General features: G+C 40.7%; 1 protein-coding gene and 1 long non-coding RNA gene across 15 annotated transcripts in view; one reads left to right on the forward strand and one right to left on the reverse strand.

Moving 5' to 3' along the window:
* Positions 1–2,058: 2,058 nt before the first annotated feature.
* Positions 2,059–7,485, reverse strand: LOC116631007. 2 transcript variants are annotated; one of them, XR_004299062.1, is made up of 3 exons: positions 7,411–7,485; positions 5,781–5,918; positions 2,059–3,604 (listed from the first exon to the last, which is right to left on the reverse strand). It is a non-coding gene; the product is annotated as an uncharacterized LOC116631007 (long non-coding RNA). The 2 variants fall into 2 exon arrangements; XR_004299063.1 differs by having other exon boundaries at positions 7,390–7,472.
* ICA1 (islet cell autoantigen 1) overlaps positions 7,431–16,754 on the forward strand; it is a 142,041-nt gene continuing 132,717 nt past the window's right edge. For 9 of the 13 annotated variants that reach the window (XM_032402056.1, XM_032402057.1, XM_032402060.1 and 6 more), the window contains exon 1: positions 7,816–7,997. The gene's annotated coding sequence lies outside the window, so the exon portion shown is untranslated. Of the gene's footprint in view, positions 7,648–7,814; positions 7,998–16,754 lie in introns of those variants that run through there. The other 4 variants (XM_032402050.1, XM_032402053.1, XM_032402061.1 and 1 more) reach the window with 2 other exon arrangements.

A 16,754-nucleotide genomic window follows, 5' to 3' on the forward strand; every position in this document is an offset into this window, starting at 1 on the left:
TTTTTTTTTTTTTTTTTTTTTTACATATAATGTATTATTTGTTTCAGAGGTACAGGTCTGTGACTCAACAGTCTTACACAATTCACAGTGCTCACCATAGCACATACCCTCCCCAGTGTCTATCACCCAGCCACCCCATCCCTCCCACCCCCACCACTCCAGCAACCCTCAGTTTGTTTCCTGAGATTAAGAATTCCTCATATCAGTGAGATCATATGATACATGTCTTTCTCTGGTTGACTTATTTCACTGAGCATAATACCCTCCAGTTCCATCCACGTCATTGCAAATGGCAAGATTTCATTCCTTTTGATGGTTGCATAATATTCCATGGTATGTATGTATGTGTATATATATATATATATATACACACACACACACACACACCACGTCTTCTCTATCCATTCATCTGTTAATGGACATCTTGGCTCTTCCCATAGTTTGGCTATTGTGGACATTGTTGCTATAAACATTGGGGTGCATGTACCCCTTCGGATCCCTACATTTGTATCTTTGGGGTAAATACCCAGTAGTGCATTTGCTGGGTCATAGGGTAGCTCTGTTTTCAACTTTTTGAGGAACCTCCATACTGTTTTCCAGAGTGGCTGCACCAGCTTGCCTTCCCACCAACAGTGTAGGAGGGTTCCCCTTTCTCCACATCCTCGCCAACATCTGTTGTTTCCTGACTTGTCAATTTTAGCCATTCTGACTGGTGTGAGGTGGTATCTCATTGAGGTTTTGATTTGTATTTCCCTGATGCCGAGCGATGTTGAGCACTTTTTCATGTGTCTGCCGGCCATTTGGATGTCTTCTTTGGAAAAATGTCTGTTCAGGTCTTCTGCCCATTTCTTGATTGGATCCTTTGTTCTTTGGGTATTGAGTTTAATAAGTTCTTTATAGATTTTGGATACTAGCCCTTTATCTGATATGTCATTTGCAAATATCTTCTCCCATTTTGTCGGTTGTCTTTTGGTTTTGTTGACTATTTCTTTTGCTGTGCAAAAGCTTTTTATCTTAAATGATGAAGTCCCAATAGTTCATTTTTGCCCTTGCTTCCCTTGCCTTTGGCGATGTTTCTAGGAAGAAGTTGGATAATGGTCTTTTATCAGATGCCTCCTGAAAATATTTTCTCCCAGTCTGTGACTTGTCTTCTCATTTTCTTGACAGTATATTTTGTAGAGCAGAAGTGTTTGATTTTAAGGAGGTCCAGTTTACCCATTTTTTTCTTTCATGGGGTAGGCCTTTGGTGTTATATCTAAGAAGTCATTGCCATACCTAAGGTTATCTAAATTTTCTCCTACATTATTATCTAGAAATTTCATTGTTTTGTGTTTTACATTTAGGTCTATGATCCACTTTGAGTTAATGGTTGTGAAAGATATGAGGTCTGTGTCTAGATGCACTTTTTGGGCATGTAGATGTCCAGTTGTTCCCATACCATTTGTTGAAAAGACTATCTTTTTCTCCATTGAATTGCCTTTATTTCTTTTTTTAAAGATTTTATTTATTTATTTATTTGAGAGAGTGAGAATGGAGAGAGAGAGAGCATATGAGAGGGGGGAGGGTCAGAGGGAGAAGCAGACTCCTGCTGGGCAGGGAGCCCGATGCGGGACTTGATCCCAGGACTCCAGGATCATGACCTGAGCCAAGGGCAGTTGCTTAACCAACTGAGCCACCCAGGCGCCCGCCTTTATTTCTTTATCAAAGTTTAGATGACTATATCTGCAGGTGTCTACTTCTGAGTTCTCTATACTGTTCCATTGATCTATTTATCTATTCTTTTGCCAATATCACACACTCTTGATTACTGTAGCTTCATAGTAAGTCTTGAAGTCAGGTGGTGTCAGCCCCTGGGCTTTGTTTCTCTCCTTCAATATTGTGTTGGCTATTCTGGGTATGGCTGAAGTTATTCACAGTTTGAATTAAATGAGAAACCCACAACCCCAAAAAGCTCAACAAAGCCAAAACTACAAGAAAAAACAATACTGAGGACATCATAATCAAACTTTTTAAAACTAGTTGTAAGGAAAAAAAAAATCTTAAAAAGCAGCCAGAAGAAAAAAAGACAAAGAGGACCAAAGATAAAGATGACAGATTTTATGTTTGAAACAATGTAAACTCGAACACAGCAACATCTTTAAAGTTCCAAAACAAAGTTATCTCGAGTTCTTTACCCATGAAAAAATATTTCAAAAACAAAGGTGAAATAGACTTTTTCAGATGTACTAAGCTAAATGATTCATTACCAACACATTGCATTCCAAGAAATTCACTAATGATTTTGTTTTACAATCACATCATATGTATTTCAAAATTGCTATCTTTATTTCTCAAGGAGGGGTTTTTGTCTACAGACATTACTTGTTAGAGATTTGTATCCCATGATCCTTTATATTAACACCAATGGCCCTCAGAGGCCCTGTGACCCACAGATTGAGAATCATTGTTTTGGAATATAAACTTCATGAAAAATGAAGATCTAATCCAACATCATGGAGTAGATGGATTAATTAGGATAAAGGCTGGGTTGTAATAATATCCCATTTACTTAAAATAATATCCCATTATTTAAGCCACTTAAATAGTGGCTTAAATAATATTGAACTTTATTTCCTTCTCATAAAACAACCCAGGCAGGAGGACCAGAGCAGTATGGCAGATCAGGTGGCAAGTTTCTGGCCATCCCCAATATATTGCCTTCCCCTTCATGGCCAAAGATGATCCAACCAGTGGGAAAGGGGCAAGAGAAAGGTGAGGGTGTGTTTCTTTCAAAAGCATGACCCAAAAGTTACAAATGTGTCTTTCAGTCATATCCTATTGGCTAGAGCCTGGTCACATGACCACACCCTGAAGCCAGGGAAGCTAGAAAATAGTCTTCAGCTGGGCAACAATGTACACGCAGCTGAAATTTACATTACTATGGGAAAAGGGTAGAATAAATATTGGGAAATGATTAACAGTCTCTGCCAAAGCAAGTTAGTGACAGAGTTAAAACTAGAAGAGGAAAAGTGCATTTGATTGGGAGTTACGAAATATGGTTTATAGTCCTGATTCAGCCTCTTACCCCATGATTAAACCAAATGTTTAGCCGATGCTTCACCTGAATTACCTTAACTATCTGCAACAGGGTTGGTAGTGATTTTTTTAAACTGTCCCTCTGGAGAGGGGAAAGGAAGACCAAAGACCTAGAAAGTTCCATCCTAATCTTTCAGTTAAGTCCTATTCCTTACCAGAGAGTGACCCTTTCAGGGATCATTAGCTGTATGTCTGCTATAGGGGACATAGTCTCAAAAATGAGACCAGAGGCACAGCTCTGAACTCTGGGCTGAGGTTTGCCCAAACCCCAGCACAGTTCCTAGTCAAAAGCAGGATTATAAAAAAAAAAAAAAAAAAAAAAAGCAGGATTATACCAGATGGCACATGACAAAGTTCTCTACCTACAGTGAAGGTCCCATTTTGATGCTATCACCAATACTTTTCTTGCAGAAGTTCCAATGGATTGATACTGGGGGTGAAGAGGTGGGGTGTTATTTACCCAGAAATCTAAGCTGGTATGCTGGTTTTACTCTTCAGTATAAAATAAACCTCCTCTCTTCATTGAAGCCTTAATTTTGAAGGGAAAGGAAGTTAATTTTAATTAACAAAAGTTAATGCTATTAATTAAACATTTGTTCTATTTTCACATGCACACACATGCACACACTTAAAGACATAACTATCACTGCTGAGAATATAATAGGAGCTTTGTTTTGCTATGAGAGAGCACATCTGATGACAAGAATTAAACCAAAATTGGTCAAGATACTTAGTTGAGTACATCTAATTCCTCTTTCAGTATTACACGATACAGGGAATAAATGACTTCATTTTGCCAATAAAATTTAGTTTAAGCTTTCTTTAAATTTCTATCACCAGTAAAAATCAGACAAGTTTAATAATAATTTTTAAAACATCAGTTTTTTCAAAGTTTATTCTTACAGATTATCTAATTTCAATTTCCCAGCAATTCAAGGAAAAGTGATTTTTGTCTTGTTAATGAGCTGAACTTTGAAGAGATTTATATATATAGCTCTTATTAAATACATTGATAATAATAATAGCTTCAGCTCTACCTTAGCATCTTACTCAAGAACAGGTACCATAAGTATATATGATGCTGTCAAAGATGAGTCAGAAAATAAAAGGATTTCAGAGCAGTAGGAAACCATAATTATTTGTCTGGATGAATGGTAAAGCACTCATTTGCATTATGGTTCCCATTCACCAAAAGGAAGAAAGGCATTCTGCCTCACTTGCTTATGTTGGCTGAGAGCATAAAGAGCACTCAGAACATTAAAAATACATATTAAAAATATATATCAACAGTCCACTATAGTATTATTATATTGTATTATATCATATATTACATATATTATTCTATTAGATTAAGTTTGTATAAGTATGTTCATACATTAGCTAATACAAATGTATTGACATACATATACGTGTGTGTATATATATATATATGTGCCCTAAATGATCATTAATCTACTTTCTGTCTCTCTATATTTCCCTATCCTAGACTTTTACAAAAATAGAATCATATAATATATGGACTTTTGTGGCTCGCTCTTTTCAATTAGCACATTTTCAAGATTCATCCAAGTTATGGTATGCACCAGTATTTCATTCCTTTTCACAGCCCAATAATATTCCCTTATATGGATATAATACATTTTGTTTACTCATCCATCCACTGATGAACTGTTGAATTGTTTCCACCTTTTGACTATTCTGAATAATGCTGCCATAGATTTTTGTGTGCAAGTTTTTATGTGGACATAGGTTTTCATTTCTCTTGGATATATACTTTGGGGTAGAATTGCTGGGCCATCTGGTAACTCTATGCTTAATCATTTGAGGAACTGCTAGACTGTTTTCCAAAGCTGCTGCATCATTACATTCCCACCAGCAATGTATGAAGGTTCGTACTTCTCCACATCCTTGCCTGGATTTTAACTTTAAGCAATATTGCTTTGCTTAGAATGGTGAAACAGAAGGAGAGGAGAGCAACACCCTGATGACCTATCAGAAGCCATATCATCTCTGGACTACTTTCCAATTTCCTTAATGTGAGAAAAAATAAACCTTTACCTTATTTAATCCACTGCTATTCTGGGTCCTGTTAATGACAGCCTAACACAATTCCTAATTCTTGTGGTTCTGTTAGTACATCTTGAACCTTGGAACCCCTCAAAAAATCATTAACTTGAATATGTAATGATTGTTTCTGTGGAAAAGTTTTCTTGTCATCCTGTTACATTCTGGAAAATGTACATTACTGTATAGCTTCCTTAATTTCAGATGCCATCATTCAATAACCATTCTCTTCTTAGAAATTGTTTCAGGTTCTTGGGGCACCTGGGTGGCTCAGTCTGTTAAGTGCCTGCCTTCAGCTCAGGTCATCATCCTGGGGTCCTGAGATGGGGCCACACATCGCATCGGGCTCTCTGCTCAGCAGGGAGTCTGCTTCTCCCTCCCCCTCTCTCTAATAAATAAAATCTTTTTTAAAATAACAGAAATTGTTTCAAGTTCTCAACACCCTGTGGGTGCTTTGTAAGATTGAAACAACTTGATATCCAGAAACAAACAGAAGTTTATAGATGGAGCAATTTTTTAAATGGGAAGGAAAAGCCTTCACTGTGGTGATGTAGAATGAGCATGAGTTTATTATTTCCTTCCTGAAATATCCTAATGTTAGGACAACACTAATAATGATAACAAGTCATTTAAAGATTTACCTTAAACTCTGGGAGCCCAAGGAATTTCAGTGCCATGTTGACCAGATAGGGCTTGTATCACTTATCTGTTCACTTTTAGACATTGTCTTCGAAGCCACTTTCAGCATCCATGATGTTTCACCAAGTTTTCACCTTGGCCTTTAGAAAAGTAAAAGGAAACCTGAGTAATTAGTTACATAAATCAGTTTTTTTGCTCATTTCCCCTAGTGCTTGTGTTCCAATTATCTGCATTTTGAGGAGATATTGTGAACACACCATCAACCTGCCATTCTACTGGCTCTCTTGTAACGAATTTAAGTATCTTCTACAAAGCCAGCCTTTGCTAAATAGAGTTCCTAATACATTTTCATGTAACTAGTAAATCACCACTGGTGGAAAGAACATTACAGAGTCAGGAAATTTTGTGATCTATTTCTCAGCGTTTCAAACAACTGATTGATACATTGACCCAACATTCAAGAAGCCTTTGTTGCTCATCTTAAAAGTTTTGTATTTTCCCTTTTTCCTTCTTACAAAGAGCAAAAATAATTTGGCTTGTATTGTGAACAGGTCACCTTGAATGCTTCTTATAAAAGCCAAATATATAGGAGCAACGTTTTTCTCTTCCAAACTTTGTCTTGAATCTCAGCTTTTCAACAAATTGCTATTTTGTAGACCATATTTATTAATTCATTATTTGTTTATTTGTAAACATTTATTAAGGACTTGATGTTTGCTCAGCTTTATATTTTGTGCTATATTAGGATAGGCTCAAATAACAACTATGACAAACAAAATCCCCAAAGAGTATATCTGAAGAATAATGTCAACTTTTAAGGTTATATAAATTTCTGGAGCTGTACCATCTTACAAACTTTCTATTAAAATGTCAATAACACCTAAACTTTTTCTCTATCCATTTTGGCTAGGCACCTTTCTATCTTGAGATTAAGCTAAACCTCTCATGGTTCAGACAACCCTGGATTCAAACCCCTGCTCATATCCTATCAGCTTAATGCCTTAAAGGCACTCTGGGCAGTGTCTTCATCTGTAAAATAGGGATAATAATTTTACCTACAGCACTGGGTTACAGTAAGAAATAAATGTGAAATATACAGCACATGCCTGGCACATAGGAAGCAGCCCATTCATGTTAGCTGTGGATTTCAGATTTGTTTGCATCATTGCTCAATAACCATCTTTCATTCCACTCTGTTAAATTGTTTCAACCAGTGACTATTCTATGAACTTATTTATAAATACATAACATAATCAGAGATTGAGTCATAGTACATTGGGATTGCTTTTCAGCATAGATAATTCTAAGAAGCACCTATTCCAACACCTTCTCTTTGTGATCACCACAAGGTGCTCTAAAAGCAAGAGTTTGGTTTTTTCATGATGATAAGATAAAATTACTATAACCGTCAATAATTTAAGATTAAAAGATACATGACTGTATGGGGAATAAAAAATATATATACATATACATACACAGTTGTTGTTTTTTTTTTTTTGACACAGCCTTTTTCCTTTAAGCTCAAAGTTAATTTCCAGACACAGGCCTCTGTAACTTTCCTTAGCACGAAGTCATGAAGTCTCCTGTCTCCTAAAGCCACAGAAATCTTACGTGGAAGCAAGGAGGACGCACCACGCACAGCACGGAGGGAACCCTGGAGCGCTCGCTGCGGCTCCCACCTGTCGGCCAGGTCATTATGACGTAAATGCTATGGACACGTGGAATACCTGCGGGAGAGCAGGGGTGGGGTCACCCTGGGCGGCAGATCGAAACGGGGGATACCCCAGGAGATGGGGGTCGAGGAAAGTCCCCAGGGAGGAGAGAGAGAGGGAGGCTCAGTCCCCCCATCCCGGACCCGCCCCCCAAAAGGTGAGGCCTTCGCCCCCTCGCTCCTCCGGGTGCCCGGGTCCTGGTGGGAGGGGTCGCCCCGCCGGGCGTCTCCTGTGGAGAGAGGAAGGGAGAGGAGGCGGCGGCGCCCGGGCCGCGGGCGTTTGCGGGGAGGCGAGGCCGCCCGCTCCCCCCGGCCGCTGCGCTGCGCTGCGGCGCGCACGGGCTCTGCCGGCTGCTATTCCGGCTGGCGGCGACCGCCGCAGGAAGGGCCGGTTCCTGCGCTCCCCCCGCCCCCTTCCCTCGCCTTCTGCTGACGCTGACGTCGGATGAGGGAGCTGGAGGGACGCTCCGACCGCGGCCAGGAGGCTCCTGGGGGCCGGGGCTCCGAGGTACCTGCCCTCCGGGGTCGGGGCGGGGGCGCGCCGGGCGGGCTGCAGGCTGCAGCGGGAGACGCCCGGCAGCCGCGGCGGTCGGGGCGCCAGCCTGGGGCCGCCAACTGTGCCCTCTGCGGGCGGCGGGTGACAGGCGGGTCGCTTTCTCCGGTCCCTGGTCCCCGTGTGGGAACCACCACAGCCCCTTCCCCTCCCCCGCCTCCTCCCTCGGGCCTGGGCAGGTCTGGAGGATGCACGCGCCATGAGAGCGTGCGTCAGCCCCGGGGGAGCCGGAGGGAAGCGTTCCGGGCGCCGGCCGCATCTCTAGCCCTGGCGCCCGCGGCACCCCCACCCACGCCAGCCCACTCCACCCACGCCGTGCCTCGCCTTCCCAACTGTTCCGGCCCCGGGACCCCGAGGTTCCTTCTGGGCAGGGACTGACTTGTTGACAAGTTCACCTGCCGCGGCGCTAGGTGTTTGCTTTTTCTCTTCGCCCCGTTGCCCATCTTTGGCGGAGGTGGCAGGGAGCAGATGGGTGCCTCTTTATAACCACTAGTGCCAGGAGGCCTGCGCTTGGTCTCCCGCAGGCGAGGTGCTCACCAGCTTTGGACCCGACTGGAGCAGGAGTCCCTAAGCGGGCCAGGTCCCTGCAAACCCTGACTCGTTTCCTTAGGGTGCTACTGACTCCGCCTTTCCTGCCCTCGGGCTATTGCAGCTCCTGCTTCCTTTAGAAGCGAACGTATCCTGTTGTTATGTCTGCCTTTGCCCAGAGGCCCCTTCCACTTCCATTAACCTTTCCCACTGTTTTTTTTTACTTGGAGTGTCCCCAAAGCCCCTCATCTTCTCTTTGGGGGTCTCAAAAGTACTGTGCCCTTTTGCTGGGAAAAGGTATTAACTGCCTGGTTGGGGAGATTTACAGTTCAGAAAGAAAATCAGGTTCTCTTCTGTTTAGATAGCATAAAAAAATCAGCACGAGAAAAGGTGCTGGGTAGCAGCCTTAGAAACTGAGATCTGGTAACTTCATAAAAATTATCAGGGCCTGGAAAGTATATCACCAGCTGGTTTGAGAATGATATTGAATGTAGGTAGAAAGGCACATAAGGCGCTGGCCACTAAGGTCCTATAAATTATGACTCATTGCAAACATGTTCATGTCCAAACATTTCAGTAAAGTCTCTCCAGAAAAATCTCGAATTGGTTTCTGTGGACCTTTAGTTTAGATTTTCTGAGATCTGAACTATTCCTGGGGGTTAGGGAGTGAAACAGGAAATGCTTATTAGTTTGAGATCAATGCTCCAGACTCAGTTTCTTACCGTCTATTTAAATCACATACACAGTCTAAAAATACTTTTAAGTGGGTTTTCAAACCAGTTTCTTTTTAGGTTTTAGTCTTTATTCTTGAAATATCCTGTGTAGAGAATACCATAGGGGCAAAATCAGTTTATAATTCTTAATAATTCAAACATCACTGTTTGGTTTTAACTGCTAAGTATATATTTAATTACTGGAGATGTGGCTTTCTAATTGTACCATTTTGGGTAATATAGGTAGACAATTCTATTATTAAAGATGAGTGTTTAGAAAACAACAGTTAAGCAACCTGAGGTTAAAAAATCTGTGGATACTCCATTCATGGATCATTAAATGGTAAAGGCACTGGATGGTAAATGCCTAGACAGTATATTTCATAGCTGTCTTTCCTCCATTTGGTACACTTGAGTATCTGACTGATTTCCATGAGCATCTTTATTGTCATGCATTTCTTTCCATGTCAACCTTGTGACAGATACAGAAAATTTTGTTGCTCAAAAGAAAATCTTCAAAACTGCTGCACTTTCAATATATCTGACTAAACAGTACTTTTTTTTTCAGGTGCAGGCAGGGAAGTGTGGTAACTGAAATCACATGGTAGGGTCAACCTAAGTTGGTGTGAAATTTAGAGTTACAGAAACCTCATATAAGAGAAGGTGGGAAAGTTGATAGACCACAAAGATCAGAAAAATCTTTTCCTTTTTATTGGTTGAAGCCTGAGGGTAGGTGGCAACATTTAGGATCAGTGCCCTGGTCACAGATGTCCTTTTTATTCCATTTGTATTATCAGATTTATGGGAACCATAGTCAAAGATGCTATCTGCATGTTTTTCATGAGGCATTAGAGATCACTAATTAATTAACCTTATCCCCATCCTCACCCCCACCTAGAATCTGCCTTAGCAAAGCCTTGAACTCAAAGACTGATACAGGAGAAAATATTTTTTCCCGTTTTTTCCTAAGCTGTCACATTTTGTACCAAAATCATACCTAGCATCGTGGAAGACGTACAGAGGGCACATAGGCTTTGGATCCTAAAAGAACAGGATTGGAACCCTAGTTGCAACACCTAACTAGCCATGTGACTTTGAGCAGGTAACTTATGCTCTCTATGTCATCATTTTCTTATCTATAGAGCAAGAATATCCACCTTGTGGGGTTGTAGTTGGAATTAGAAATAATGTATTCAAATGCTTTACACAGTAAATAGAACTCAAGTAATAGCAATAAATTATTCTTTTACATGCTAAACCTATGTGCTATCTGTATCTGAAAAGGATGCTACTGCTGAAAAAGATAGGGAATGTGATTTAGTTTGGAGTAGTTCAAGTGTTTTGTAGCAATACTAAGATCTTGGGCTTTCTGGAATACTCCCTGAGGCTGGGAGATTCAATCTGTGGTCCAGGAACAAAGCAAAGCTAATTTGTTCCAGTGGGGATAGATCTTCCAGCCCCCTGCCACTCAAATGTGATCCATAGACCAGCAACATTGGCTTCCCCTGGGAGCTTGTTAGACATACAATATTTCAACCTGCCCTCACCTGCCCCCCCCAGGCCCACTGAATTCAAATCTGCATTTTAACAAGATCTTCAAGTGATTCATGTGTATATTAAAGCTTGAGAAGCATTGTCCTAACCTGGTATTTATCAAACTTTTGTGTCCAGTAGAAGCATTTGGGAACTCGTTAAATGGGGACTTCCAGCCTGGCTTCTTTCATCTGCTCTTAACACCTCAGGTGGCTCTAAGAAACACGGCACTAAACTCTATCCAGCATAGTGCTCTAAGATGGGACAGTGCCCACTTCCTTAACAAAGCATTTTGGCAAACATGATCTTTTTTTTTTTTATATTCCATCCCCTTTGAAGTAAGTAGGTATTATAATCCCCACTTATAAGAAAATTAAGACTACAGGCATGATATACCCTAGATAATGCATATGGTAGAACTGTCTTGAACCTCTATAAATGCTAGTGAACCGTGTTTTCACTACTCCAGTGTCCAAATGAATGTACTCTGTATGTGTGTGTGTGTGTGTGTGTGTAAGTAATTTCAAATACTAATGAATCTCTCCAGGACAGGGATGACTATACATAATAGGGTATTTTATAATGCTTTTAATACAAAACCTTCCCTCTGACTGCAGGCCATTTACTTAGGGTAACTGATTTTGAACTTGATCCATAACATGAGGATGATGTCGACTTGGCAGTATTTTCAGGATAAGCATAATGTGCATCTCAGTGTCTGAGAAGTGGTAGTTCCTCAACTAATAGCAGTTACTTGTTCCAATATAGACCTAGTGAGACAATGAGTTCATGAAAAGCTGAGAAAATGGCATTGCTTATGATGAGAAGTCTTTCCTGCTAAGTCAGATGACATCATTCATTACGCCTTTGGCCCAAGCAGAGAAGTGGGGTTCACTACTCAGTACTCAGCAAGCATTTGTTGTGTGTATGCTGTGTATCATGCAATGTGCTAGTACTGGGAATCCCAAGACAAGACCCACACCCTGCCCTGCTCTGGAGGAACCTACAACCTAGTAAGGGAGATGGAAGAGTCTGCTGACAATTAAATTTCAGTGAAAGCAAGGAGGGGATGAAACCCAGGACCAAGGCACCCCACCCAGATGATAGAACAGGAAAGAGCACAACCAGAAAACCTGAGAGGATTCATGGAGGAGGTGACTCCTGAGTTAAGCCTTAAAAGACCAATAGGAATTTGGTAGGTGAAAAAGGGTTGAGTGTAGAGAGAGAGAGTTCCCAACATGGTATCCAGGTTACAAAGAAAATACTGGCAAATAGTCCTCATGTGTGGAGCCCAACATATATGTGTGTCCTTATCAGCTGAGTGACCTTTGGCAAATTTGATCATCTTTGAGTTGAGAGAATTAAATGTATTCATCAGGGTAAGCACAATTCTGGTTTCAGTTATGTGCTAGATAGTCATGGAGGTGTGGAGGTATTAGAAAACAGAGGACTGATGTTAAAAAGTGATTAGGATTAGAGAAAATTAAAGAGGTCAGTTTTAGAATACATTTAACAGAAAATATGTAGAATTAGAAGAGAATGCCTGTAAAAGGATAACTGAATGCAATTCAGTACCCTGGGGTGGGAAGCACAAGGTACATGTGTTCAGGAATGGATCCCTGAACACTTAGGTAATGGTATATTGTTAACCCTGAGAGCCTAGATTTAGGAGTGGAAAGATCCTGTTGTTCTGATGGTGAGAGTATTTGTACAAGGAGAGACTACAGAGCATTTTGGCCACTTCCCCAGAGCACACATTAAAATCCATTCCATTACTTGCCACCATTACGATCCCTCACACCCACTTCTCTGTTCCCAGAATAGGGCATGGACACCAATGTCTCAAACTTAAAGGTACTTGGGAGAAATCTAGTCTTCTCTGCCTGTTTCTGGAGAAGTATATCCTAAGCCAAAGATCAAGGAGATAATCGTAATAAATGGTGCTCCCTCTCCTTATTGGTGGGAACCCTGATAGCCACCAGAAGTCCATCATCAAGGTTTTGTTGTGCACAAAAACCATGATGGTAATGGATTTAGGACTAACATAACACCTAAGCCTGGGACTAGAAGAGATTGTTTTTTAGAAACAATTTTATAGAAACAGAGCCCATTATCCAATCTCTTTCACCCAGGAGTAGAGAGGAGTGGTTAAAAACAGGAGCTGGGGAGTCATAAGCAGACCTAAGTTTATCAGTTGTTGACTTTGGGCAAATTATTTTACCTTTCTAAGTTTTTTTTTCTCACTTGCAAAATGGAGTGGTATCCCTTTCATGGTGGCTGTGTCCACACATGAGATAATGCTGTTAAGTGCTTCACACATGTAAAGTGCTCAGTGAATTGTAGCACATAATTATTGTCTTTTGTCCAGAACATATTTACTAAAGGCCTGCTGTGTTTCAGGTACTGTGCTTGGTGTAAGGAGGCAAAGATGAACCAGTTGGGTCCCTGCCCTCAAGGGACTTGCAGTGTAGTGCAGGAGATGCAGATGTAATTAGCTCAGTGCAGGAGAGCAATGGGAGTGTAGAGTACCACCTGCATGGGGCAGTTAAGGACTATAGTTGAAACAGGAATGGGAGGTCTCTGGGTGTGGAAGGGTGGGTGTTTGTTAGGAAAGCCCTCACTGAGGTGCTGACGTTTGAGGAGAGGCTTGAAGTAAGCTGTAAGTTGGCCAGTTGGACAAAGAGGGGAGGGCATTTCAAGGGAAGGAAGAAACTTCACAGAGTCTTGGCATAGCGTATTCAGGAAAGCTCTAACATTCTGAAATGGCCAGAAGGAATAGTTCTGTGTGGAGTATAGCAAAATTTTGAATTTTGCATTTGGATTTTTTGCCAAGAAGTTTCTCTAGTGGCAAGAGAATGCAATTAAAGCATTTGGAGTGGGAAGGCAGCATGATTAGATCTGCATATTAAAGTAATAGTTCAGACCATGGTATGAAAGATTGGAATGGGCAGATCTAGGCATAGTGTTGCCTCTGAAGGCCTAGACTAAGTCCTGGCTGTCAACATAGAAAAGAGAAGATGTATTTAATAGCTTTTGAGGAGGTAGAATGGAGAGAACTTGGAGACTGGCTATAAAAGATGAGAGAGAAGTCAAGTTTCTAGTTGGGACCATTCAGTAGATTTTCTGCAAGTGATTAACATAGGAGCCAGGGGGGGCGGGGATGATTTGGGGATGCAGATGGAGAGAGATAGGTTCTGTTTTAGATGTGCTGAATCTGAAGTACCTGTGGGACATCCAGGTGAAGATTACAATAGGGAGATGGGAATTTAAACACTTCTCCAGAGCACCAGGTCCATATTTCCATCTCCCTACTGGAGAGCTGTTTAATTCTGGACTTCATTGGCACACAGCTGTTGGTTGAAGCCACAGAGTGGTTTAAATCACCCAGAGAGGCAAGTGAAGTGCAGCAGAAGACAATCAAGGTCAGAACCTTGCAGATCACTGATATATGAGATGTAGGCCCAGAGAAAGAGGAGCTAACAAAGAACTTAGAAAAGCTTCAAATGTGCAGAGTGTTTGCTGAGCACTTAAGAATGGGAGCTTAGTCAAAGGTCAAGCAAGATGAAGACTTGAGTTGGGTTCATAGTGAAAAACTTTCTCTGGCATGGTGGAGAAGGGATCCAGTCTGTATGGGCTTAGAGGAACTCAGCAAAGAGAAGGAAGAGATGGTAACTGGGGGAAGAAAGAGGTTGAAGAACATGGGCTTATGGCAGAAAGGGAGGTTGATTAACTTGAAGAGAAAATAGTTGGGCAGGTACAGCAAAGACTGCTGGTTGTTGATGGTGCTGGGATGTCTCCGTATGACCTCTCTAACATGGCATTTCAGGACTCCAAGAGGAAGTATTCCTAGAGAAAGTGCTCCAGCAAGCACCGTAAAAGCTGCAGAGTGAAGCTGTCATACAAACTATTTAGCTTCCATATTGTTTTCTGGAACACTAGTCAACAGTGCTAGCTGATTCTGTCTTCAGCCATCCCAGCAGGAAGAGAAGGGGAAAGGAAGGGAGACCCATCCCTTCCAGACAAAAAGAAAGGAACAACAGTAGTTATAGTCATGGTGCTGGATAGTTCCAAAGAAGTGCGCAGTGGTGCATGAAGAGTGGAAGCTATGAAAGAAGATGCCTAGCACAATGCCAAGAGCCATGATTCCCTACAGTGAATGAGGGAGACTGGTCATCATCACCCTGGGGAGTTTTCTTCCACCTGATGCTCCCTGAAGGCCAGGATTGGTGTCCTTGTACCTAATGCTCTCTCTTCAGTGTTGCCATAGGCAGCATGGGCATCATTGTGAAGTAGGTAAACTTTGCATTGGTGCCAAACCACTCCCTCCTTTCTGCTTCCTGCTTCTCTCTTCCCTGCACTCCTGACTTGGACCTGCACCCCTTTGGACTACTTCCTGGTTATTCTACCTGCCCTACCAGGTATATGCCCATGGCCCTGTCTTTCCTGATCCCCATCAAAAAACCAGTCTTGTGCCTTATTTACTCTGGGTGTTGCTGCTATTTAATCCTGTAAGCTTCTTCCCTAAGAGAGTGGAGAGGATTTGGGAAAGAGATCTTTTACTAGTTCTCAAATAACAGCAACTAGATGACCCAGTGTAGGCAAGGGTGGCTCTGTTAGTTGGGGTACATGAAAATATAGAACTTTCTGTCTGCTTCCCTTTGCTGTTTGACTTTTATTTTAAGGTCCCCTTCTTGCTTCTCCCTCCCCTGCCAGGGCTGCCTTCATCCCTTGCTAAGCCAGCCCAAACTCAAACATGAGTTAGTAGCTACAGCTTTACCAAGGAAAGTCCTTGACTATGCGCCATTTCCAGAAAAAGGAGCTGTGGTGGTTTGTTTACAGGACCTGTGCAGAGTATAGACATTTTATAAACTACCTATTGGTATGTGTGTATTTCAGTAATTTAAGACTAATGAAAAAGGCTTACTCTTTGCTTTGGGACATTTTCTTCAGTCTTCATTTCTCAGTTTCTTTCCCCTGTGAAAAGAGGAGATTGGACTAAATGATCTATAAATTCCCTGCTAGCTCTGAGTGATCCTGTGGAGGCATAAGAAATTAATTGATCATCTCTATAATGTGCTTCAACTTACGAATTTAATGTTAAAGAAAGAACCTTGTAAACATTAGTGTCTCCCTAATTTTCTGATTGTTGACGTTATGCTTATGTGTAATTTCATATATGCACATACTTCCATCGTACCTGTAATATTAACCATTCATATATTTGTATATGAATTATATATAATGTATTTCATTTGTAAATATGTATATATACTTTGTAGGTATATATTTATATATGAATATATAAATGTATAGAGAGAAACAGTCTTTATCTTTTCAGTTTTAGTGGTCTTTTTTTTTTTAATGGTCTTATAGTAGTTTATTAATTTCTTATTTCCATGAATCTGATTTGAAACTATTAGTGCATTTTGCACATAGATTTGGACCTTATTAAAGCAATGTATAATGAAAATATGGAGGTCATTTAAAAAAACTATAAATGTGTGTCTGTATATATATCAATATACACACATATACAGTCTTTGTATATATATATACACATATATATGTATGTATATGGAATTTTACTTTTGTAATGACATTTCTGACAGAATAATTATCAGAGATTCTAGGGAGAAAGAACTATTTAAAGATATTTAATCTGTACAGAATATTGGTGGCCTGAGTTATGAAATTAATTTCTAGCTCTTTGCTAATTTGCTTAATACCTTAGACCAAGGCTGTCTGTGAAAATATAATGGCAGCCACATATGTTATTTAAAGTATACTGGTCGGTACATTTAAAAAAATAAAAGGGAACGGGTAAAATTAGGTAATATATTTTATTTAACCCAATATGTCCAAAATATTATTTTAACATAAAATACAAAAATAAGTTTATAAATATAAAATAGAATGTATAAATATGTATTTATATATA

The sequence above is a fragment of the Phoca vitulina genome, unplaced genomic scaffold, assembly GCF_004348235.1.
Source record: "Phoca vitulina isolate PV1807 unplaced genomic scaffold, GSC_HSeal_1.0 scaffold4, whole genome shotgun sequence".
NCBI lineage: Eukaryota > Metazoa > Chordata > Mammalia > Carnivora > Phocidae > Phoca > Phoca vitulina.